The sequence below is a fragment of the Triticum dicoccoides genome, chromosome 6B (genome assembly GCF_002162155.2).
Source record: "Triticum dicoccoides isolate Atlit2015 ecotype Zavitan chromosome 6B, WEW_v2.0, whole genome shotgun sequence".
In the NCBI taxonomy this organism is placed as follows: Eukaryota; Viridiplantae; Streptophyta; class Magnoliopsida; order Poales; family Poaceae; genus Triticum; species Triticum dicoccoides.
The window spans coordinates 666506673-666531450 of NC_041391.1; the positions used below are offsets into that span (position 1 = coordinate 666506673).

Consider the following 24778-nt stretch of genomic DNA (forward strand, 5'->3'; position numbering starts at 1 on the left):
GCCGGAGGAGGAGGAGGGAGGAGGCGGCCGGAGAAGGAGGAGGGAGGGGCGGTGGGAGGAGGGCGGTCGGAGGAGGAGGGGGGGAGGGAGTACCTCGGCGAGGAGCAGCGCCGCGGCGGCGGACGACAGGTTCGGCACGGGCGAGAGCGAGTGAGAGAGGGAGAGAGTGAGTGAGAGGGTACCGGTGCAGGGAACCGCTCTAGGATAAGGTAAGTAAGTAGTAGCACGTTTCAGAGAAATGCGCTACTGCTAAGGGACGTAGCAGTAGCGCTGGTCAGGCATACGCGCTACTGTTAAATGGGGCTAGCCATCTGCGCCCAGTACAAGTATAGCCGCAACATTCTTTAGCAGAGCACAGTACTGCTAAAGTAGTAGCAGTAGTGCGGTTTATTTAAACTCGCTACTACTAAGTAGCAGTAGCGCCCTGTTTTGTCTAGCGCTACTGCTAAGATGCTGTATATAAGGTTTTCTCTAGTAGTGTTCTAGTATTTAAAGGTATCTAACATTTAGCAGTATTGATGAATAGTCCAACAACATGCAGCCTAAGTATTTGCACTTCCTAATCAAGACACTTGGTCATTGCTTACCTAACGCTCCCTTTACCCCACACAACCACAATACTGTGCCAAGCTGGAAACATCAATATACAACCTGCAATTGCTGCTATGAAAATGCATTTGTACAATATAAACATTAACAGAGAACAGATAAGTACCTTCCATAGTGCTCCCAGGCAGTGGCCCTCATCAAATATGCTGAGCCAGATAATTGCAATACTGATGTAGGTATTGGACTTGGTTGCGCATGAAAGTGGAAATTGTCAAAGTCATTTGCAGTAAGTCTTCTAGGCTTTTTTGAGCTACTACACCAAGAACTGGAAGTAGCTGACAAATTCCTAAGCGAGGAAGTGCTGAAACAACCATTATCATTTGAAGTTGACAAGTCATCCGTGCCAAAGTAAGACAACACGTGGGAACTTAATCTTAATGTCTGGAACAAAACATAAGACAAAAACTAATTTAGAAGCAAACATATACATCATATATATCAAGGATGAGCGACTGGGTGTGATATTATAAGAGTGACATACCTTGCAGACATCTGCGGGACAAGTTCTAAGCTTTGTAGAACTATTAGGACCAAAGGACACCAACGGCCTTTGGACATGCTGGCAAGCCAAGGTTTAGAGTTAGAAGAAAAAACAGATCAAGGATGAACCAAATCATATGTTCTTAACTAAAAGTCCTCTAGCATGGTCAAGATCAAACTAATGCCTATACAAAGAAAAATAACTGCACAACTACACTGTATATAAAATTTGTGATGCCATGTCTAAACGCTAGCACCAGGACAACCTGACAGCATACAAAAGCAGGAAACTGAACAAAGAAACTTAAGCATGGCTAAGTATTTTAAAGACCTTAAAGGCAAATGATACCAAATCGAGATCTTACCTTCAGATCAAATTTCGCAAGAGAGATGTGATCAAAGGATAGTAAGCTTGTAAGTTTCAGCATATCAACTCTCTTAAGCGATCGTTTCAAAAGAACAAGCAACTGCTGCTGAATGGACAGTGGCATGGCTAGTCCAATATTGTTTCCAAGTGAATATTGAGAACCAATTATTCCAACTGTGCTTGATATGCCTATCTTTGATAATAGGTTAGAAATGGCTCCTAATATATATGCAAGGCACGAATCATCATTGTTCTGAACAAAAAACAAATATCACATCTGTTAAGCAGCCAACTGAAGAACACCTTGCATTAACATTGAGATATCACTAAAAAAATCTAATATATATGAAAGGCATGAATCATCATTGTTTCTTCCAAAATGGTTGGATAGAATTCTATTTGAGAAAGAGATCAGTTCAATAAACTAACCATTTGAGAAACACACACTGTTTCTGTGAATGCCTGGAAGAAAGCAGCCCAACAGAAGAATAATCAATGTGCAGTGTTGAAAAAAGTAGGTCAATGGAGTGATACGCTGATAGCAGAAAACAAGAAAAACCAATACCTTATATTACCTCTAGGGCTTTCTTTGGATGTCCAAAATAACAATGCAAGTTGCCTAAGCATAGTAGACCGCTCTCATACTTTCCAACAATAATATCTTGGTTAGGAGACAAATCACGACTGAAAAGTCCTTGCATCCCTCGGATATTGCCTTTGGAGGCCGAGCTCCATGGAGCCCGGTTTTGAAAAATTCAAAATTCATCAAATTTCATATTTCCTACGTTCAAAAAATTCCCAAAAAAAAAATGTAGACATACATGGAGGCATAATACACATGCGTGTAAATTTTCAGTGCAAATTACGATGAAATGAGGGCTGTGCAAAAAAGACAACTCTAAGGCTTTTTAGCACATGACTATTCATCCTCCCAAGCCATGAATTTGTCTTTTTTGAACAGGTCGCATTTCAATGTGTTTCACCCTGAAATTTTAGATACATACACATAACATCCTTGTTTACTTGCATAAAAATTTTCAGATTTTTTTGAAACCGAAAAGTTTGAATTTTGAAATTTTCAAAAAAACGCCTCCATGGAGGCCGAGAGCCAAACATCCGTTCTTGCATCCCTCCAATATAAAATTATAAATAAAGCATAACTAATTAGGAACAAATTTACAACAGGCTATTGTATCTCCAATATACTATATACAACATGCCATTATCACACCTTGAGTTGTGAGCAAAAGACTCCAGCCTTTCAACCTAGCGAGAAGGCCAATAAATTAGCGGTAACATTGAGCAAAACTACACTAGAATAGTATAAGTGACACACTGCTTAATAAATAAGAATTTTGGTGGTTTTACTTCATGCATATGCTTCAAAATTTCTAGATTCTGTAGCATAACAAGACTACGCTAATTTATCAGGATATTGAGTTAAGATAAAGCAATCCATCTTGGTAAGTGGAAATCCGAATGACTGCAGAATTCTCAAATGTAAACAACAGAAGGCCCTTGTATACAGTTGAGAACATGTTCTTGTGCCTCTAAGAGCAACTCTAGCAGACCCCGCATCTCGCCGGCCTGCAAAACGCGTTTGCAGTTTGCAGAAAACGGCTTTTGCGGGCCGGCAAGGACGGCCGCAGATGTAGACCCCCCAAACGGACCCGTATAAAAGTATATTCACCGAATATGCTTTTATACGGGTCGGCTTGCGGTGTCTGCTCTTGCACCGCTGCCCTCCGCATCTCATCAGCCCGCAAAATATATCAAATCCAGCATAATACAACAAACGGAAGCAAACTAAATAATTATTCAAATTCAACACAATACAACAATCATCCACATTAAAAATAATAATTCAAATCTTAAACAATGCAATACAAAACTTGTGATGAGTACAAATACAAATGAATACAAAAAGGAGTCACTGTCCAGCCCTTTGCCAATGGTGCTCAATGAGATCCTCCTGAAGTTGAAAATGTGTGTCTGCATTTTCAATTTCCTTGTATGTCTGAAGAAAAGCTCTAATGCGGTTAGGGTCTCTAGCTGGTTTGACACGGCTACCCATATTGTCGTAGAAGAATTCCAAGTTCATTCCTCTCTCATCTTCAAGAATCATACTGTGAAGGATAACACAACATGTAATGATATTTTTCAATGTTTTCTTATCCCAAAAACGAGCAGGACCATGGACAATGGCAAATCTATATTGCAAAACACCAAATGCTCTTTCAATGTCTTTTCGGGCTGCCTCTTGCACCCTTGCAAATTCACAATGTTTTTTAGTTTTGGGTTCTTTGATGCTCCTGACAAATGTGCACCAAGGAGGGTATATATCATCTGCAAGATAGTACCCTTTTGTGTATTCATGCCCATTGATAGTGTAGTTGCAAGCTGAAGCATCACCACTAGCAAGCCTAGCAAACAAATGAGACCGTTGCAACACATTGATATCATTGAGAGTGCCCGGCATACCAAAGAAGCAATTCCAAATCCATAAATCCTCGGATGCTACGGCCTCTAGCACAATTGTTGCATCATGAGACTTGCCACAATACATTCCTTGCCATGCCTTCGGGCAAATTTTCCATGTCCAATGCATACAATTAATGCTACCTAGCATGCCAGGCCAACCTCCCCTCTCATTAGATGCCATCAACTTCTTTGTGTCATCCTCGTTGGGTGCCCAAAGATACTCAGGACCAAAGACACGGACGATCACTTTTGCAAATCTACGCACAGACTCAATTGTAGTATCTTCACCAATGTGAAGGTACTCATCGGCATAGTCAGCCGGAACGCCATATGCAATCACCCACATAGCTGCGGAGATCTTTTGATATGCACTAAATCCCTTTAAGCCCGCATTATTTCTTCTTTGAGTAAAATACCGGCAATTTGCCTCGCAAGCTTGAACAAGTTTCACAAAAAGGGATCGGCACATTCGGTACCTTCTCCGGAAGAGGTGTGGTGGGTATGTAGGATTCTCCACGAAGTAATCTTGCATCAACATCTCGTTCCCAAGATGACGATTCCGAGGAATGCAAAGACGCCCGACGGTCGATCCTCGCCTTCTCTTCTGGTTCTCGTCTTCGTGCTCCTTCACGGCAAGTGCCATGACTAATGTCTGCTGCCGAAAGTTGTCAAGCATAGTCTCAACATCCGAGTCATCCGAATCAGACGAATCGGTGAGCAAGAGCTTCTCGCACCGGCTCAAATCCATATACATGCACACCATCGCGTCAATGAATTACAGCGCTCGCTCGCAAAGATCACAAAATACACACTAACCGGTCGAGGATGCGGCGGGTGATCCCGGGCGGCGATGAGGGGCGGGCTCGGTGGTGGTCAATCCCCAGCGGCGGGAGCGACGAGGGGCGGGCTCGGCGGTGGTCGATCCCCGGCGGCGGCAACGATGAGGGCGCTCTTCTCGCCGGATCGGGGGGCGGTGCAGCGCGACGGCGCGGAAGGATGGTGGGCGGCCCCGCGGCGCGTTTCTACCAGTAGATTTGGCGGAATCGCTGGCGGCGGACGGGCGGAAGCAAAGGCGGGCGGCGGCGAAAGGGGATGGGGAAAATGCGCGGGCTGAAATGTCCCTCCCGCCAACTACTTCTCTGTGATGCAGGGCACCGCAGCCGCGACGGGGAAACCTGTGTACTCGCGGGTTGGGGCCGAGATTTTGCCGCGCCCCCTAAAATTTTTTGCGGGCCGGGGCGGGATGCGGGGTCTGATCGGGCAGGTTTTTCGGCCCCGACCCGCATTTTGGTGGTTACTTTCTGGGTCGGGGCGGGATGCGGGGTCTGCTAGAGTTGCTCTAAAGGCATTCATTAACTTTAAAATGTCATCAGGCCCAGTCATCAGGCATTGCTTAAATGGAGAGAACAGGTGTCAAAACATCAAATACTCGCACCAATGAGCTGGTGACTAAATACTCAATACTGGCATTCAATCATGGGCAGATGTGGTCAAAATATCAGCATTACCCATAGTATAGTTGGGGGTATGGAACTGACCTGTCAAAATAGCGGTGAAGATGGTCTAATGAAGCAACATAGTCATCATGGCAAAGAGCATCCAAGTATTGCAAGAACTGGACCTGACAGGTAGAACAAGGGTAAAATGTAGACCAAAAGTATTGGGAGCTGTTCACTGTCCTGCATAGTCACATATGAGATGCATTATACTGTGCCATAACTTACACGATGAAGCTCTGGAGCTAATTTCTGAAGCCGCGTCATAGTGGTGTTAAATGAATTTAAAGGCACCGAGCTGGGATCCCTGCAGCAAAAGAGCTGACGTTAAAGATGCTGCACATATACTCTAGTTTTCAGTAGGTACTCCTTCCCGTCCAGAAATACTTGTCGCTTAAACGGATGTATCTAAACGTATTTCAGTGATAGATACATCTGTTTGAGCAACAAGTATTTCCGGAAGGATGTAGTATAAGTTTATAGTGGGATGAGCTAATTACATGTAGAAAAGAACGCTCACTTTTCAAGAATGTCAGCTTGCTGGTTCAGATATGCCTCTAGTTGCCACCTTGATCTCAGACAAGTTGGATTATCATCTGCTTTGAAAATATTGGTAGAAAGAAAAAGACATAAATACTTAATAAATATAGTTTATACATTAACATCCTGGTAAAACCAAAGTAACTGTCACAAATAGATTGCACATGGTATTGATAAACAAAAAAATTGTTCAAATCAGTCACTTAATCTATTTGGCAACAAAAATAACCAGCATATGCACAAAGCAAAAGATCAATTAACAATAATTACCATTTGGTAATATTTTGAATCGTGATTTGCATAACCCGAGTGGCAAATGGTTTCCCTTCCAGCACATTAATGGCATTAGAAAAAGAAGAAGAATGGCAAAGCCACAAAGGCTGGTATTACTTAATCAAATAATTATATCATGAAAGAATAAGTGTAGTAATTGTGACTCAGCTAGATGACATTATTTAAATGGCACGTTCTTGGAGGAAACCGGTTGAATAATACTCCCTCCGTTCCAAAATAGATGACCCAACTTTATACTAACTTTAGTACAAAGTTGGATCATCTATTTTGGAACGGAGGGAGTAGCATCTTAAGAGGCAAACATTACATGATTGGAACTCGGGTGCTTATAATAGATATTGTTTCTGACATTAATGTCAATACTAATTCAGGGGTGGATAACTCTTTGCATGATCACATATGAAACATACAAGAAAAGGCTCATGCTAAATTCTAAGCTAGCATTTCTTGCATGTTGTACTTGTTGCATTGTATCTATCTTATTGGTCATAGATGATTTTTAAAATTCTGGTGTGCCATGTGTTCTTTCTTCCTTGGCATCTTCAAATAATTCCAAAGCCCCATCAAAGTTAAATTAAAATTAGGTTAAAGAGTTCAGAGTTCAAGTTTACCTTCATCAAAATTATGGAGTGAGATTGGTGCATGGATTAGAGACGAAGAGCTCTCCCCCATATGGCTCTCAGTGGCATAGCCTTGAGCATATTTGCCAAATACTCCAGAGCTAACACCTATATCTGCATCGATCAGGTCGCTCATTTCTATTTCACTATTGAAGTCCTCATCTTCTGGAAAATCATACGAAGTGTCAGCGGAATTACAGTACGCCACAAGATTTGCCAACAGATGGCAGACACCCTACAAGAATTTTCAACCTAGTCAGTTAATACCCTAAATAAGAAAAGAGAAGGGTATAAATGTAAGCACCAATTCAGGGGGAATCGCTCGATCTACTCATTTCATCACTTACCGGGTCAAGAACAGGAATATTTGGTACATGTTTGAGGTAGATCGGAGGTAAGATACCCCGTCTTAGCAGTACAGAGTCTAGGGTTCTAAGCTAAGCTATGAATTGGGGAAAATATCGACTTGACCAGAGACTTCTCGAGCTATAGGTTATAAGGACAGAGATAGCTCAGCGGCTGTAACTGTAGTAACAGTTACATAATAATGGTTGCGTTTAATCTGGTAGGAGACGCGAGGATTCATCTGAGCCGTTGATCTTCTTGCATCTGGGCCGTTGGTTAACTGAATCTTCTGCTTTTGTCTTCTCTTCAGTAGTACCTTGGTTCTAGTCCGGACAATGCCGCCGCCATGACGAGTGCCTTGTCCTCAAGGCGAAACAGCTTGTGTCCTAGGAGAAAAGCTACATCTTCCCACATTGCATTATCTGGAGCCAAACTTTCCCATTATACTAGGCACTGACTCACCGGGTTCTTGTTCCTCTGAATGACACGCCTGTCTAGAACTGCCACTGGAATTGTTTTAATGTAGCCCTCCGGAGTGACCAGTGGCACATGCGGAAGTGGAACTGCTTGATGGCCAATATGCTTCTTTAGTTGACTGATGTGGAATACTGAATGTATGTTATACTGTTAGTTCCTTCAGGGAATAGAAGTTTATAAGAGACGTCTCCAATTCTCTCGATGATCTTGTAGGGCCAATAGAACTTTGATCCGAGTTTCAAAGATCCTCTCAGTCCAAAAGCATTCTGTCTGCAAGGTTGGATTTTTAGATACACATTGTCTCCCACCTGGAAGGCTCTTTCAGTTCTATTTTGGTCAGCAAAATGTTTAATTCTACTTTGAGCATGTTCCAGATTTGCTTTCAGTCTCTGGATCATGTCCTCTCTTTCAGATATTGTGGGTGCTGCTTCAGGGGAGAGAGATGCATCCACTGCAAACACACCAATCTGTGGAGGCTTGTACCCATATAAGGCCTAGAATGGAGTGCATTTCAATGAAGAATGATAACTTGTGTTGTACCAGAGCTCAGCTAGAGGTAGCCACTTGATCCACTTCTTAGGTTCTTGGAAAACCATGCCTCTTAGGTAAGCTTCTAAGCACTGACTTACTTGCTCCATTTTCCCATCTGTTTGTGGGTGAGAGGTTGTACTGAACCTGATCTTCACTCCAAAAGCCGCAAACAATTCTTGATATGGTTTGCTTGTAAAAATGGTGTCCCTGTCAGAAATGATACAGATAGGAAGACCATGTAGCTTCACCACATTATCCATGAGTGCTTCAAAGACAATATGTACTGTAAATGGATGAGCTAGAGGAATGAAATGAGAATATTTGGTGAAAGGATCTATCACCACCAGTATGACCTCTTTCCCTTGTGATTTTGGCAAAGCAGTGATGAAGTCCATGGTGATGTGAGCCCAAGCCATGTCTGGTACATGTAGTGGTTGTAATAGGCCAGGTGGATGTATGTGTTCCACTTTGTTCAGTTGGCACACATGGCATTGTGACACAAACTGTTCTATATCTTTTCTCATTTTTGGCTAGTAGAACACTCTTTTAAGTCTGTAATATGTAGCTTTAATTCCAGAGTGGCCTCCTAGTGCAGAAGTATGAAATGTCTGTAACAACTGCTGTCTGAAGTTGTTGCTAGCTCCCACGTAGATTCTGTTGTTGTACTTAATTAGACCATTTTGAACAGCAAACTTGGGAGCTGGTCCTGTATCAACAGGTACTTTCTTAACAGATGTTGGGGAACGTAGCAGAAATTCAAAATTTTCCTACGTGTCACCAAGATCTATCTATGGAGAAACCAGCAACGAGGGGAAGGAGAGTGCATCTACATACCCTTGTAGATCGCTAAGCGGAAGCATTCAAGAGAACGGGGTTGAAGGAGTCGTACTCGTTGTGATCTAAATCACCGGAGATCCTAGTGCCGAATGGACGGCACCTCCGCGTTCAACACACGCACAGCCCGATGACGTCTCCCATGCCTTGATCCAGCAAGGAGAGAGGGATAGGTTGAGGAAGGCTCCATCCAGCAATAGCACAACGGCGTGGTGGTGATGGAGGAGCGTGGCAATCCTGCAGGGCTTCGCCAAGCACCGCGGGAAAGGAGGAGTACTTGGGAGAGGGGGAGGGCTGCGCCAGGACTTGGGGTGCGGCTGCCCTCCCACCCCCCACATGTATATAGGGTCAAGGGAGAGGGGTGCCGGCCCCCTCAGATCCAATCTGAGGAGGGGGCGGCGGCCAAGGGGGGGAGGAGTGCCTCCCAAGTCAAGTGGAGGCCCTTCCCCTTAGGGTTTCCCCTCTCCCATGCGCATGGGCCTTGGGGGGGCTGGTGCCCCTGGCCCATTAAGGCTAGGGCGCCCCCTACAGCCCATGCTACTGTATTGGACGTGGTGGAACAATTTACGGACCTCCGGACCCCTCCGGAATCCTCCGAAACCTTCTGGAAGCTTCCCGGTATAATACCGAAAAAACCTGAACTTTTCCTGGAACCCGAACAACAACTTTCCATATATAAATCTTTACCTCCGGACCATTCTGGAACTCCTCGTGACGTCCGGGATCTCATCCGGGACTCCGAACAACATTCGGTAACCACATACAAACTTCCTTTATAACCCTAGCGTCATCGAACCTTAAGTGTGTAGACCCTACGAGTTCGGGAACCATGCAGACATGACCGAGACGTTCTCCGGTCAATAACCAACAGCGGGATCTGGATACCCATGTTGGCTCCCACATGTTCCACAATGATCTCATCGGATGAACCACTATGTCAAGGACTCATTCGATCCCGTATTCAATTCCCTTTGTCCAGCGGTATTATACTTGCCCGAGATTCGATCGTCGGTATGCCGATACCTTGTTCAATCTCATTACCGGCAAGTCTCTTTACTCGTTCCGTAACACATCATCCCGTGATCAACCCCTTGGTCACATTGTGCACATTATGATGATGTCCTACCGAGTGGGCCCAGAGATACCTCTCCGTTTACACGGAGTGACAAATCCAGTCTCGATTCGTGCCAACCCAACAGACACTTTCGGAGATACCTGTAGTGCACCTTTATAGCCACCCAGTTACGTTGTGACGTTTGGTACACCCAAAGCATTCCTACGGTATCCGGGAGTTGCACAATCTCATGGTCTAAGGAAAAGCTACTTGACATTAGAAAAGCTTTAGCATACGAACTACACGATCTTTGTGCTAGGCTTAGGATTGGGTCTTGTCCATCACATCATTCTGCTAATGATGTGATCCCGTTATCAACGACATCCAGTGTCCATGGTCAGGAAACTGTAACCATCTATTGATCAACGAGCTAGTCAACTAGAGGCTTACTAGGGACATGGTGTTGTCTATGTACGCACACATGTATCTGAGTTTCCTATCAATACAACTATAGCATGGATAATAAACGATTATCATGAACAAGGAAATATAATAATAACTAATTTATTATTGCCTCTAGGGCATATTTCCAACAGTCTCCCACTTGCACTAGAGTCAATAATCTAGTTCACATCGCCATGTGATTAACACTCACAGTGACCAACATCCAAAGAGTTTACTAGTGTCACTAAACTAGTTCACATCATCATGTGATTAAGACTCAATGAGTTTTGGGGTTTGATCATGTTTTGCTTGTAAGAGAGGTTTTAGTCAACGGGTCTGCAACATTCAGATCCGTATGTACTTCACGAATCTCTAGGTCATATTGTAAATGCTGCTTCCACGCTCCACTTGGAACTATTCCAAATGGTTGCTCCACTATACGTATCCGGTTTTCTACTCAGAGTCATTCGGATAGGTGTTAAAGCTTGCATCGACGTAACCCTTTACATCGAACTCTTTATCACCTCCATAATCGAGAAACATATCCTTATTCCTCTAAGGATAATTTTGACCGCTATCTGGTGATCCACTCCTTGATCACCTTTGTACCTTCTTGCCAGATATGTAGCAAGGCACACATCAGGTGCGGTACACAGCATAGCATACTATAGAGCCTACGTCTGAAGCATAGGGGACGACATTCGTCCTTTCTCTCTCTTCTGCCATGGTTGAGCTTTAACTCTTAACTTCATACCTTACAACTCAGGCAAGAACTCCTTCCTTGACTGATCCATCTTGAACACCTTCAAGATCATGTCAAGGTATGTGCTCACTTGAAAGTACCATTAAGCGGTTTTTGATCTATCCTCATAGATCTTGATGCTCAATGTTCAAGTAGCTTAATCCAGGTTTTCACTTGAAAAACACTTTTCAAATAACCCTATATGCTTTATATAAAATTCTACATCATTTCTGACCATCAATATGTCAACAACATATACTCATCAGAAATTCTATAGTGCTCCCACTCACTTCTTTGGAAATACAAGTTTATCATAAACTTTGTATGAACCCAAAATCTTTGATCATCTCATCAAAGTGTACATTCCAACTCCGAGATGCTTACTCCAGTCCTTAGAAGGATCGCTAGAGCCAGCATACCTTTTAGCATCCTTAGGATTGACAAAACTTTTCTGATTGTACCACATACAACCTTTCCTTACGAAAACTGGTAAGGAAACTTGTCTTGTCATCCATCTGCCAGATTTCATAAATGCAGCTAATGCTAACATGATTCCGGCAGACTTAAGCATCGCTACGGATGAGAAAATCTCATCGTAGTCAACTCCTTGAACTTGTGAAGAACTCTTCCCCACAAGTTGAGCTTCATAGACGGTGGCATTACCGTCCACGTCTGTCTTCTTCTTAAAGATCCACTTATCTCAATGGCTTGCCGATCATCGGGCAAGTCCACCAAAGTCCATGCTTTGTTCTGATACATGGATCCTATCTCAGATTTCATGGCTTCTAACCATTTGTCGGAATTTGGGCCCACCATCGCTTCTCCATAGCTCGTAGGTTCATTGTTGTCTAGCAACATGACCTTCAAGACAGGATCACCGTACCACTCTGAAGTAGAACACATCCTTGTCACCCTACGAGGTAGGGTAGTGACTTGATCCGAAGCTTCATGATCACTATCATAAACTTCCACTTCAATTGATGTAGGTGCCACAGGAACAACTTCCTGTGCCCTGCTACACACTGGTTGAAGTGATGGTTCAATAACCTCATCAAGTCTCCACCATCCTCCCACTCAATTCTCGAGACAAACCTTTCCTCGAGAAAGGACCCGATTCAAGAAACAATCCCTATTGCTTTCGGATCTGAATTAGGAGGTATACCCAACTGTTTTGGGTGTCCTATGAAGATGCATTTTATCCGCTTTGGGTTCGAGCTTATCAACCTGAAACTTTTTCACATAAGCGTCGCAGCCCCAAACTTTTAAGAAACGACAACTTAGGTTTCTCCAAACCATAGTTCAAACGGTGTCGTCTCAACGGAATTACGTGGTGCCCTATTAAAGTGAGTGCGGTTGTCTCTAATGCCTAACCCATGAATGATAGTGGTAATTCGATAAGAGACATCATGGTACGCAACATATACAATAGGGTGCAACTATGATGTTCGGACACACCATCACACTATGGTGTTCCAGGCGGTATTAATTGTGAAATAATTTCCACAATGTCTTAATTGCGTGCCAAAGCTTGTAACTCAGATACTCATCTCTATGATCATATCATAGACATTTTATCCTCTTGTCACAATGATCTTCAACTTCACTCTGAAATTACTTGAACCATTCAATAATTTAGACTTGTGTTTCATCAAGTAAATATACTCAACATCTACTCGAATCATCTATGAAGTAAGAACATAACGATATTCACTGCATGCCTCAGCACTCATTGGACTGCACACATCAAAATGTGTTACTTCCAACAAGTTGCTTTCTTGTTCCATCTTACTGAAAATGAGGCTTTTCAGTCATCTTGCCCATGTGGTATGATTTGCATATCTCAAGTGATTCAAAATCAAGTGAGTCCAAACGATCCATCTGCATGGAGTTTCTTCATGCGTACATACCAATAGACATGGTTTGCATGTCTCAAAATTTTCAAAAATGAGTGAGTCCAAAGATCCATCAACATGGAGCTTCTTCATGCGTTTTATACCAATATGACTTACATGGCAGTGCCACAAGTAGGTGGTACTATCATTACTATCTTATTACTTTTGGCATGAAAATGTGTATCACTACGATCGAGATTCAATAAACCATTCCTTTAGGTGCAAGACCATTGAAGGTATTATTCAAATAAATAAAGTAACCATTATTCTGCTTAAATGAATAAACGTATTGCGATAGACATAATCCAATCATGTCTATGCTCAACGCAAACACCAAATGACAATTATTCAGGTTTAATAGTAATCTTGATGGTAGAGGGAGCGTGCGATGTTTGATCACATCAAACTTGGAAACACTTCGAACACATATCGTCAGCTCACTTTTAGCTAGTCTCCGTTTATTCCGTAGCTCTTTTATTTCGAGTTACTAACACTTAGCAACCGAACCGGTATCTTAATACCCTGGTGCTACTAGGAGTACTAGTAAAGTACACATTAACATAATGTATATCCAATATACTTCTATCGACCTTGCCAGCCTTCTCATCTACCAAGTATCTAGGGTAATTCTGCTCCAATGGCTGTTCCCCTTATTACAGAAGCACTTAGTCTCGGGTTTGGGTTCAACCTTGGGTTTCTTCACTAGAGCAGCAGCTAATTTGCCGTTTCATGAAGTATCCCTTCTTGCCCTTGCCCTTCTTGAAACTAGTGGTTTCACCAACCATCAACAATTGATGCTCCTTCTTGATTTCTACTTTCGCGGTGTCAAACATCGCGAATACCTCAAGGATCATCATATCTATCCCTGATATGTTATAGTTCATCACGAAGCTCTAGCAGCTTGGTGGCAATGACTTTGGAGAAACATCACTATCTCATCTGGAAGATCAACTCCACTCGATTCAAGTGATTGTTACACTCAGACAATCTGAGCACAAGCTCGATGATTGAGCTTTTCTCCCTTAGTTTGCAGGCTAAGAAAATCGTCGGAGGTCTTATACCTCTTGACGTGGGCATGAGCCTAAAATCCCAATTTCAGCCCTCGAAACATCTCATATGTTCCGTGATGTTTCGAAAACGTCTTTGGTGCCTCAACTCTAAACCGTTTAACTAAACTATCACGTAGTTATCAAAACTTGTATGTCCGATGTTCGCAACATCCACAGACGATGTTTGGGGTTCTGCACACTGAGCGGTGCATTAAGGACATAAGCCTTCTACGAAGCAACTAGGACAATCCTCGGTTCATGGACCCAGTCCGCATAATTGCTACTATCAAATTTCAACTAAATTTTCTCTAGGAACATATCTAAAATAGTAGAACTAAAGCGCGAGCTATGACATAATTTGCAAAGGGTCTTTTGACTATGTTCAGGATAATTAAGTTCATCTTATGAACTCCCACTCAGATAGACATCCCTCTAGTCATCTAAGAGATTACATGATCCGAGTCAACTAGGTCGTGTCCGATCATCACGTGAGACGGACTAGTCATCATCGGTGAACATCGTCATGTTGATCGTATCTACCATACAACTCATGCTCGACCTTTCGGTCTCTTGTGTTGCGAGGCCATGTCTGTACATGCTAGGCTCGTCAAGTCAACCTAAGTGTTTCGCGTGTGTAAATCTGGCTTACACCCGTTGTATGTGAATGTAAGAATCTATCACACCCGATCATCACGTGGTGCTTCGAAACGACGAACTTTCGCAACGGTGCACAATTAGGGGGAACACTTTCTTTAAATTTTAATGAAGGATCATCTTATTTACTACCGTTGTTCTAAGCAAATAAGATGCATAAACATGATAAACATCACATGCAATCAAAAAGTGACATGATATGGCCAATATCATTTTGCTCCTTTTGATCTCCATCTTCAGGGCTCCATGATCATCATCGTCACCGGCAATGACACCATGATCTCCATCATCATGATCTCCATCATCGTGTCTCCATGAAGTTGTCTCGCCAACTTATTACTTCTACTACTATGGCTATCGGTTAGTAATAAAGTAAAGTAATTACATGGCGTTGTTCAATGACACGCACGTCATACAATAAATAAAGACAATTCCTATGGCTCCTACCGGTTGTCATACTCATCGACATGCAAGTCGTGATTCCTATTACAAGAACATGATCAATCTCATACATCACATATCATTCATCACATTCTTCTTGGCCATATCACATCACATAGAATACCCTGCAAAAACAAGTTAGACGTCCTCTAATTGTTGTTTGCATGTTTTACGTGGCTGCTATGGATTTCTAGCAAGAACGTTTCTTACCTACGCAAAAACCACAACGTGATATGCCAATTGCTATTTACCCTTCATAAGGACCCTTTTCATCGAATCCGTTCCGACTAAAGTGGGAGAGACTGGCACCCGCTAGCCACCTTATGCACCGACTGCATGTCAGTCGGTGGAACCTGTCTCACGTAAGTGTACGTGTAAGGTCGGTCCGGGCCGCTTCATCCCACAATACCGTCGAAACAAGATTGGACTAGTAACAGTAAGCATATTGAACAAAATCAACGCCCACAACTACTTTGTGTTCCACTCGTGCAAAGAATCTACGCAATAGACCTAGCTCATGATGCCACTGTTGGGGAACGTAGCAGAAATTCAAAATTTTCCTACGTGTCACCAAGATCTATCTATGGAGAAACCAGCAACGAGGGGAAGGAGAGTGCATCTACATACCCTTGTAGATCGCTAAGCGGAAGTGTTCAAGAGAACGGGGTTGAAGGAGTCGTACTCGTCGTGATCCAAATCACCGGAGATCCTAGTGCCGAACGAACGGCACCTCCGCGTTCAACACACGCACAGCCCGATGACGTCTCCCATGCCTTGATCCAGCAAGGAGAGAGGGAGAGGTTGAGGAAGACTCCATCCAGCAACAGCACAACGGCATGGTGGTGATGGAGGAGCGTGGCAATCCTGCAGGGCTTCGCCAAGCACCGTGGGAGAGGAGGAGTACTTGGAAGAGGGGGAGGGCTGCGCCAGGACTTGGGGTGCGGCTGCCCTCCCACCCCCCCCACATATATATAGGGGCAAGGGAGAGGGGGGCCGGCCCCCTCAGATCCAATCTGAGGAGGGGGCGGCGGCCAAGGGGGGGAGGAGTGCCTCCCAAGTCAAGTGGAGGCCCTTCCCCTTAGGGTTTCCCCTCTCCTATGAGCATGGGCCTTGGGGGGGCTGGTGCCCCTGGCCCATTAAGGCTAGGGCGCCCCCCTACAGCCCATGCTACTGTATTGGACGTGGTGGAACAATTTCCGGACTTCCGGACCCCTCCGGAATCCTCCGGAACCTTCTGGAAGCTTCCCGGTACAATACCGAAAAAACCCAAACTTTTCCCGGAACCCGAACAACAACTTTCCATATATAAATCTTTACCTCCGGACCATTCCGGAACTTCTCGTGACGTTTGGGATCTCATCCGGGACTCCGAACAACATTCGGTAACCCCATACAAACTTCCTTTATAACCCTAGCGTCATCGAACCTTAAGTGTGTAGACCCTACGGGTTCGGGAACCATGCAGACATGACCGAGACGTTCTCCGGTCAATAACCAACAACGGGATCTGGATACCCATGTTGGCTCCCACATATTCCACGATGATCTCATCGGATGAACCACGATGTCAAGGACTCATTCGATCCCGTATTCAATTCCCTTTGTCCAGCGGTATTATACTTGCCCGAGATTCGAGCGTCGGTATGCCGATACCTTGTTCAATCTCGTTACCGGAAAGTCTCTTTACTCGTTCCGTAACACATCATCCCGTGATCAACCCCTTGGTCACATTGTGCACATTATGATGATGTCCTACCGAGTGGGCCCAGAGATACCTCTCCGTTTACACGGAGTGACAAATCCAGTCTCGATTCGTGCCAACCCAACAGACACTTTCGGAGATACCTGTAGTGCACCTTTATAGCCACCCAGTTACGTTGTGACGTTTGGTACACCCAAAGCATTCCTATGGTATCCGGGAGTTGCGCAATCTCATGGTCTAAGGAAAAGCTACTTGACATTAGAAAAGCTTTAGCATACGAACTACACGATCTTTGTGCTAGGCTTAGGATTGGGTCTTGTCCATCACACCATTCTGCTAATGATGTGATCCCGTTATCAACGACATCCAATGTCCATGGTCAGGAAACTGTAACCATCTATTGATCAACGAGCTAGTCAACTAGAGGCTTACTAGGGACATGGTGTTGTCTATGTACCCACACATGTATCTGAGTTTCCTATCAATACAACTATAGCATGGATAATAAATGATTATCATGAACAAGGAAATATAATAATAACTAATTTATTATTGCCTCTAGGGCATATTTCCAACAGATTGGCGCTGTCATGATCTTGTTGGTAGCTCTTTTTAACATCTTCAGTCCATATTGGAACTACCACAGTCATGCTGGTGCAACAAGAGCTGCTAGGATTTTGTTTCCTGGACAGAGCATCTGCTACTACATTTTCTTTTCCTTTCTTGTATTCTATGGTATAATCATATTCCAACAGTTCCAGTAGTAGCTTGTGTTGGAATCCTTCTGTCAACCTCTGTGTTATCATGTATGTAAGAGTGTTGGCCTGTCTTGATTATTAAGGAATTTCCCCAGACATAATGCCTCCACTTTTTTAAAGCTTCTAAGATAGCCATAGCTTCTTTTTCATAAATCGATTGAGCAGCAGATTTGGTCCTAAGCTTTTACTGAAAAAAGCAAGTGGCCTTCCTTTCTGCATGAGGACAGCTCCAAGCCCTATTGCACATGCATCAACTCAATCGTGAAGGGCAGGGAAAAATTTGGCATTGCTAAAACTGGGCAGCTTGTCATTGTCTGTTTCAACAGTTGAAAAGCTTGACTTTGTGTAGGACCCCACTGAAATGCATCTTTCTTTAGCATATCATGTAGTGGTCAATAGATTTTCCCATAGTTTTTGACAAACCTTCTGTAATATCCAGTTAAGCCCAAAAAATCCTCTTAGCTGGGACACATTTTCAGCTTCCTCCCAGTGCAATACTGCTTGGATTTTTCCAGGGTCTGTTGCTACTCCTTCAACTGAAATAATGTGTCCTAGATATGCTACTTGATCAGTAGCATAAGTGCATTTGGATAACTTGGCATATAACTGATGTTTCCTTAGTGCTGTGAGAGTCTTTTCTACATGTCTTATGTGATCTTCCATTGAATTACTAAAGATCAACATATCATCAAAGAGGACCAATAGGAACTTGGGTTTTTCTATTTCATTAACTTCCTCAACTACTTTGTTCATGAGACTTTGAAATGTTCCTGGACCGCATGATAGAACAAATGGAACTACTGTATACTCATAGTGGCCCATGTGAGTTCTAAATGCTGTTTTATGGATATCTTCAGGAGCCATTCGATTTTGATGGTACCCTGATCTCAGATCCAGTTTGGAGAAAATTCTTGCTCCATGCATCTCATCCAACAAATCTTCAATGATTGTCATTGGAAACTTGTTCTTCACAGCAACAACATTTAATTCTCTGTAATCCACACACAATCTCTAGCCCCATCTTTCTTTCTGACCATGATAGCTGGAGAGGAAAAAGGACTAAAACTTTCTTGTATTTCTCCTTTTTTAATGAGCTGCTGATAATCTCCTCCATAGCAGCTTTCTGGTAATGTAGAACTCTGTAGGGTCTCAGATTTGGAGGTCCCTTTTTTGGGGAAGTTGTTGTGACTCTTCAAACACATCAGCAAAAGTTTGTAATAACGGTTGAAGTGCTCTAGGAGGAGGTTGGGAATGTTAGTTGTGTTCTGTTTCAATTTCATGCACTTTTAGAATATATCCCATTACTCCCTTTTGTAACAATTTCTCCATTTTTGTTGATGATACAATACACTTCTTCTTGGGGAGTGTGTGGTCAAACAAAGTTACTGGCTGTCATTGTTTGGTCACAATTAAGATTCTTTCCACCAAGTCCAAACAGATTGGACTATATTGATATATCCAATCTGCTCCTATGATAATATCATAAGAAGCAAGGTCTAACACTTTGAAACTGCTGTTGAAAGTGTGGCCCTGAATTTTCAAATTTAACTCTAGAACTTTGGATAGGGATAGCAGTTGCCCTCCCCCTACTACAGTCACTTTTCTTGGTTGCATTGGTTGCTGGTAGCAATTGCTTTTAATTGCAAACTCTTTGCTCATGAAGGTATCTGAAGAGTCACTGTCAAACAGTGTTGTAGCTTTCTTTCCAGCAATCTCCACAATGAGAGCAAAGGTATTTGGTCATGTAGTTCCCTCTGTAGCATTTCCCGAGATATGCATAGCTTGTGACGATTTTGGTATGCTGCTCTGAGGATTTTTTCTCTTTATCTAGTGTGTTTGGGGCCGTATGATAAGCTTGTTGAGGAACATTCACCCCCTCAGTGTCATCACTATCAGCTTCAGCATCTACTTCTTGTAGTATGTGCAAGGTTTTTCCCAATTTTACATTTGTGTTGTCTTGACCAAGGTTCTCTACTGTACCAGCATGCTCTTGCATCTTTAGGAAAAGGTACTGAGTACTTTTCCTGATTAGGAACTTGCACTTGTAGTGGAGGGTTTGACTGTATGGCATTGTTTGAGTATGATCTTGATTTATATCCTGAAGAAGGAAACACTTTTCTTGTTGCTGCAGCTTTCCCATACACCTTGGCATACAAATAAGCTTCAATAATTCCTGTGGGTTTTTGTCCACAAACCTCATGTTTGATGTCAGCTTTTAATCCTCCAATAAATCAACTGAGTAGAAAGTTTTCCTGTAAACAGGGGTGATCTCTCTTAACCAATGCCACACAGTGCTCAAATTCATCTATATACTGAGCTATTGTTGTGTGTTGTTGTATATTCTTGAGAAGTTCCACTACTTCATGCACACTTGCTTCAGAGAACCTATCAGCTATCAGCTGGCAAAACTGTTGCCATGTTATCATCTACCAAGGAACACAAATATTCTTTAACTAGTTAGATGCTCTTCCTTGTAAATGACCTGTAGCCAAATTGACCGACTGATCATAAGGAGTGCCAAACATGTCATAGAACTTTTCACAAGCAATTAGCCATCCAATTGGATCTTCCCCACTAAACAGTGGTATTTCCAGCCTAGGTCCTTTTAACACAACTTCAGCAAAATAAGGACCTCCCAGCTGAGTGGCATGCTGATTTCTCTGAGCATTATATAAGTTTCCAACTGCTTGATATACTAGTGGTTGAGAGCAACCAAAAGTTGACATGCTGATGTACTGTCCTGTAATAGGATTGTATGTAGGAATTGGGTTGTACAGTGGGGCGGTTATGGGAGCAAAATATCCACTGTTACCAGGATATTCCAAGGGATGTGCCTGAACTGCTACACTTGTACTTTTTGGAGTTAACCTGAATTGTTGCTGTCCCTGTATGTCCTGTTGTTTCTCTGTGTGCACTCTTGTGCTTTCTGTGAACAGTTTTGTATGTGATATACCAACTGTTACTTTTGACAATTTTCTCATTGGAACACTTGCTTTGTTGTTAAACTCTTGATGTAAATTTCTGTTCACTGGTTGTTGATCCTCACTTGTTGTATCTGATATAGGAATGGCAAGAGGTATACTGGCCCTCGCTGTCCCTGTACACACCGGGGGTGGAAGACTCGGTGACACTACCTCTGTTTTCTAATTTCCCCAGGACAGTTCCTGAAGAATTTGTTGTATTGTTTTCCGAATCTCTGAATTCATATCAGCCAACTTGGCCTCCACCTTAGGCATAGTCACCATTTCTGCCCGCAACTGTTTTACTTCCTGTCGAAGATCTTGGAGTCCTTCTATTTCAGCCCATAGATGGGCCACTTCTTTCTCCACTCTATCGACGGTGATCTGCACCTTTGCTCTTGTGTCCGCCATGTTTTCGACCTGCTACCGATGCCTACCGATCCGAATCACCTCCCGCGACTCCTTGATGCATGGATCCCTGCAGAGACCGGAATTTTACCACCAGGAGAATTTCTCCTAGCAACCGTCTCGGACTCAAGTATCTACGCCCGAATTTCACCGCCGCCGTGTCGCCGCCACCTTAACACACCGTCGCCACGAATAGGGAGGGACGAGAGGGATTTTACGAGAGATCCCAACCTCCTGCTCTCCGCTGCTCGAATCGCTGCCGTCCTCCTTCGCCGAGGACAAACATGTTGCTCTGATACCTTTGTAAGCACCAATTCAGGGGGAATCGCTCGATCTACTCATTTCATCACTCACCGAGTCAAGAACAAGAATATTTGATACAAGTTTGAGGTAGATCGGAGGTAAGATACCCCATCTTAGCAGTACAGAATCTAGGGTTCTAAGCTAAGCTATGAATTGGAGAAAATATCGACTTGACCAGAGACTTCTCGAGCTACAGGTTATAAGGACGGAGACAGCTCAACGGCTGTAACTGTAGTAACGGTTACATAACAGTGGTTGCGTTTAATCTGGTAGGAGACGCGAGGATTCATCCGAGCCGTTGATCTTCTTGCATCTGGGCCGTTGGTTAACTGAATCTTCTGCTTCTGTCTTCTCTTCAGTAGTACCTTGGTTCTGGTCCTGACAATAAAAAATCAAAAGAGTGGCATACAAATATCAAAATAAAGGGCTGTGAATACAGTATTCTACTTGTAGCACCTCAAAAGTCATTGAATTGAAGGCCAGTATACAGCTTCGAAGGAAAACTCCAAGCTGACTATTAGGGTCCAGAAATTCATCTTCCACATTTCCACCATCTGGTGAAGCGAGCTGGCGAAAAATACTGCAGGGTAAGCTGTCTATTTCGGAGTCATATATTAAGAAGGAAATACCAAGGACTACAAAATCCATCCATACTGTGAACCTCGCCTCTTAGCTTATCAAAAAAGTCGAACAAATCGTCTGGTGAGTTGAGCCTAGCTAGTGCGGTTGTCAACTGCTCACAGAGCTAGCCATTAACTAAATCATCTACCGCCTTCAACTGCCTTAAAAGCTCTTCCAGCGGTAGTTCCAGAAAATCCTCACATGACTGCAAGAAGAATAAAGTATGGGTTAAGACATCTACGAGTGAAAATGTTGCACTGGAGAGGGAGACGAGAAAAGGGAAGCTACAATGCAATATACACAAGGCCACAAACTTGGCAACATATACCCGTAGATATCAAAAACAGTAGACAAACTGCATGCAATCGAACAATGACAAATGTATCAACGAGCATCCTCTCAAGCCAAAGCCAAACTGCACATACCATTCCCAAGGCCATAGTGTATCAGTGAGAATGTGGCCGAATCAGCTGTCAAGCTCATCATACAAAACATAACAGCTCCTGAGAAATTGTAATAACAAAATGGAGTGAACAGGCAGGCAAACAACAGATGCTTTACTCTTTCCGAAAATGAGGGAACTGATGCTTCACTGAATGCTAGACACTGATTGGCGCTCCACGCGCAGAGGTTGAGCGGTCCATTCTACATTTGGCCGCTAATTACCGTATGTATGAAGCGGGGTTTAGAGAGAATGGTAACGCTAATCCCCACAGGACTAACACATGGCCAGATCAAATGGTAGCACCGAGTGAGAGCACATGGGCAAGAGTGAAAGGGGACACCAGCATAGGAGCGAGAGGAACGTACGCGGGCGAGGGAGAAGAGGAAGAGGCCGAGGCGGTTGTGGTGGGCGACCTACTGGCAGGGGAACGACGGCGAGAAGACCTGCACGAGGTGGCACACCGCCATCTTGTGCGGCGTCAGCTCCAGCAGCGCCCCCACGTCGTCCCTCGCCGCCGCCACCCCCCGCGAACACGTTCATGGCGCCGCCGCCGACGACCACGATGACTTCGCCCGAGACGAGGGTATCGATTTTATTTTATTTTTTGGCTGGGAAGGGAAGAGGAACGAGGGCTTCGCCCCACCCCCAATGGGCCCCACCCCAAATTCCGCTTAGCAGGTTGCGGCCCACGCGCACTTTTGCTTGCCCTTGCGCTTGACCTCGAGGGGCTGATGGCCCAGGATGGCCCTCACTAAGCTCCGCCACTGCTGACACCCCCTGCCGGGATGCGACGATCTTATGGGAGATCAACTTTCAATGGAGTTTGTTCCGAGATGTTAATTTATTCATGCAAATCGCCACTTTAATGTTGATGCCCAATTGCCCATAACCTCGCCAAAGCGGTATCCTCTCTCTCTACCAGGCGTCATGTTTGGCTCTTAGATTTGCCCAAGATTATTTATATTAATTCGTATGAACCTTCACAATTAATAAAGGGTGTCATGTCTCAAAAAAAAGGTAACGGTAACCTATTCCTAAAAAAAGAAAATTGATTGTGACCTTTACTAAAAAACAAAAAAAGGCTGACGGTGACTGGCTTCCACACGAGGTTTCGTCAGCAGCAGCAAGCCGCAGGGCTGGCAGATCGTCGAAAATATCCAATTTAGTGGCTTTGACGATCAACCTATGAAGTGGGTCAATGGCCAGGATGAACAGAAGCGGCAATAGCGGATCACCCTGCGTGAGGTCACGTTGATGCTGAACTAAACTTTTGGAACGCCGTTTAGCAGAAAAGTAGAGGATGAGGAGGATGCTTCTTAGAAGGTGTACCTGTGTTACCCTAATAGAATTGGGTTATGGATTGCCAATCATCATATAGTTGAATAAACCAATCAAGGTCGGCTTGGTGAAACCATCGTATGGAGCTAATAGAACCGGGTTACCCTTAAAGGTCCATGTGGTCCTCTCCCTCAATCACTTTGTCCCAATCACCCAAGCAACTGAATTGCGCTGTGAACGGATTGTTTCCGAGGGATTTTACATGGTGTTCAGTAAAACCAAGAAAAATGTTTTCTGGACAATAGCATTAAAAATGAAAATTATAAGTTCCTAGGTCGATCGCTTCTCATGGGGAATGCCCACCGTCATCTCAATGCCTTGATAATGTAGTCGTTGATTTAATTTGATCTTTCACTATGACGTCGCAGTATCATCTTCTTGCCCGTGAGAGGGGAGCGTGAGCCACCCGACCGCTGGTAGCGGGTGCTATACTGCTATAGTATAGCGCAGCTTTGGCGGTCCAACGCACATCAATCTGCTAGAGTGGGATACATGGACAGTCCCCGGAACACAACACATGGATGGAGATCTTCCAAAAGTCACGTGCCGTGCAAGCCGTTGTACTCGGCATTATGGTGGCACGGGCAGTGGTTTCGCCTATTGTCATGGGGGTCTTCTTCCTGTGCTGCCGGGATGGCCCAGGACGGTTCTCTGCTGCTAGGAGCTAGCGCCGAGTTTCACATGCAGAGCCTGGTAAGCTTTATTCAGCCATCTCAATTCTTATGAGCTTAATCAAGGGGAACGAACTCAATCAAGGGACTAAAGAATCCTAGTTTCATTTGACGGTTCCATAGGCATCTGAATTGCTATTTCACTTTTGTACTTTTTCGAATACGGGTTCTAATTTCCCGCTACAGAAAAAAATTCTTCAGAGAATATCCCAAGGGTGGGGG

General features: G+C 43.8%; 1 pseudogene; it reads right to left on the reverse strand.

Annotated features, from left to right (window-relative positions):
- Positions 1 to 23087, reverse strand: part of LOC119321441 — a 34011-nt pseudogene extending 10924 nt beyond the window's left edge.
- Positions 23088 to 24778: the final 1691 nt, after the last annotated feature.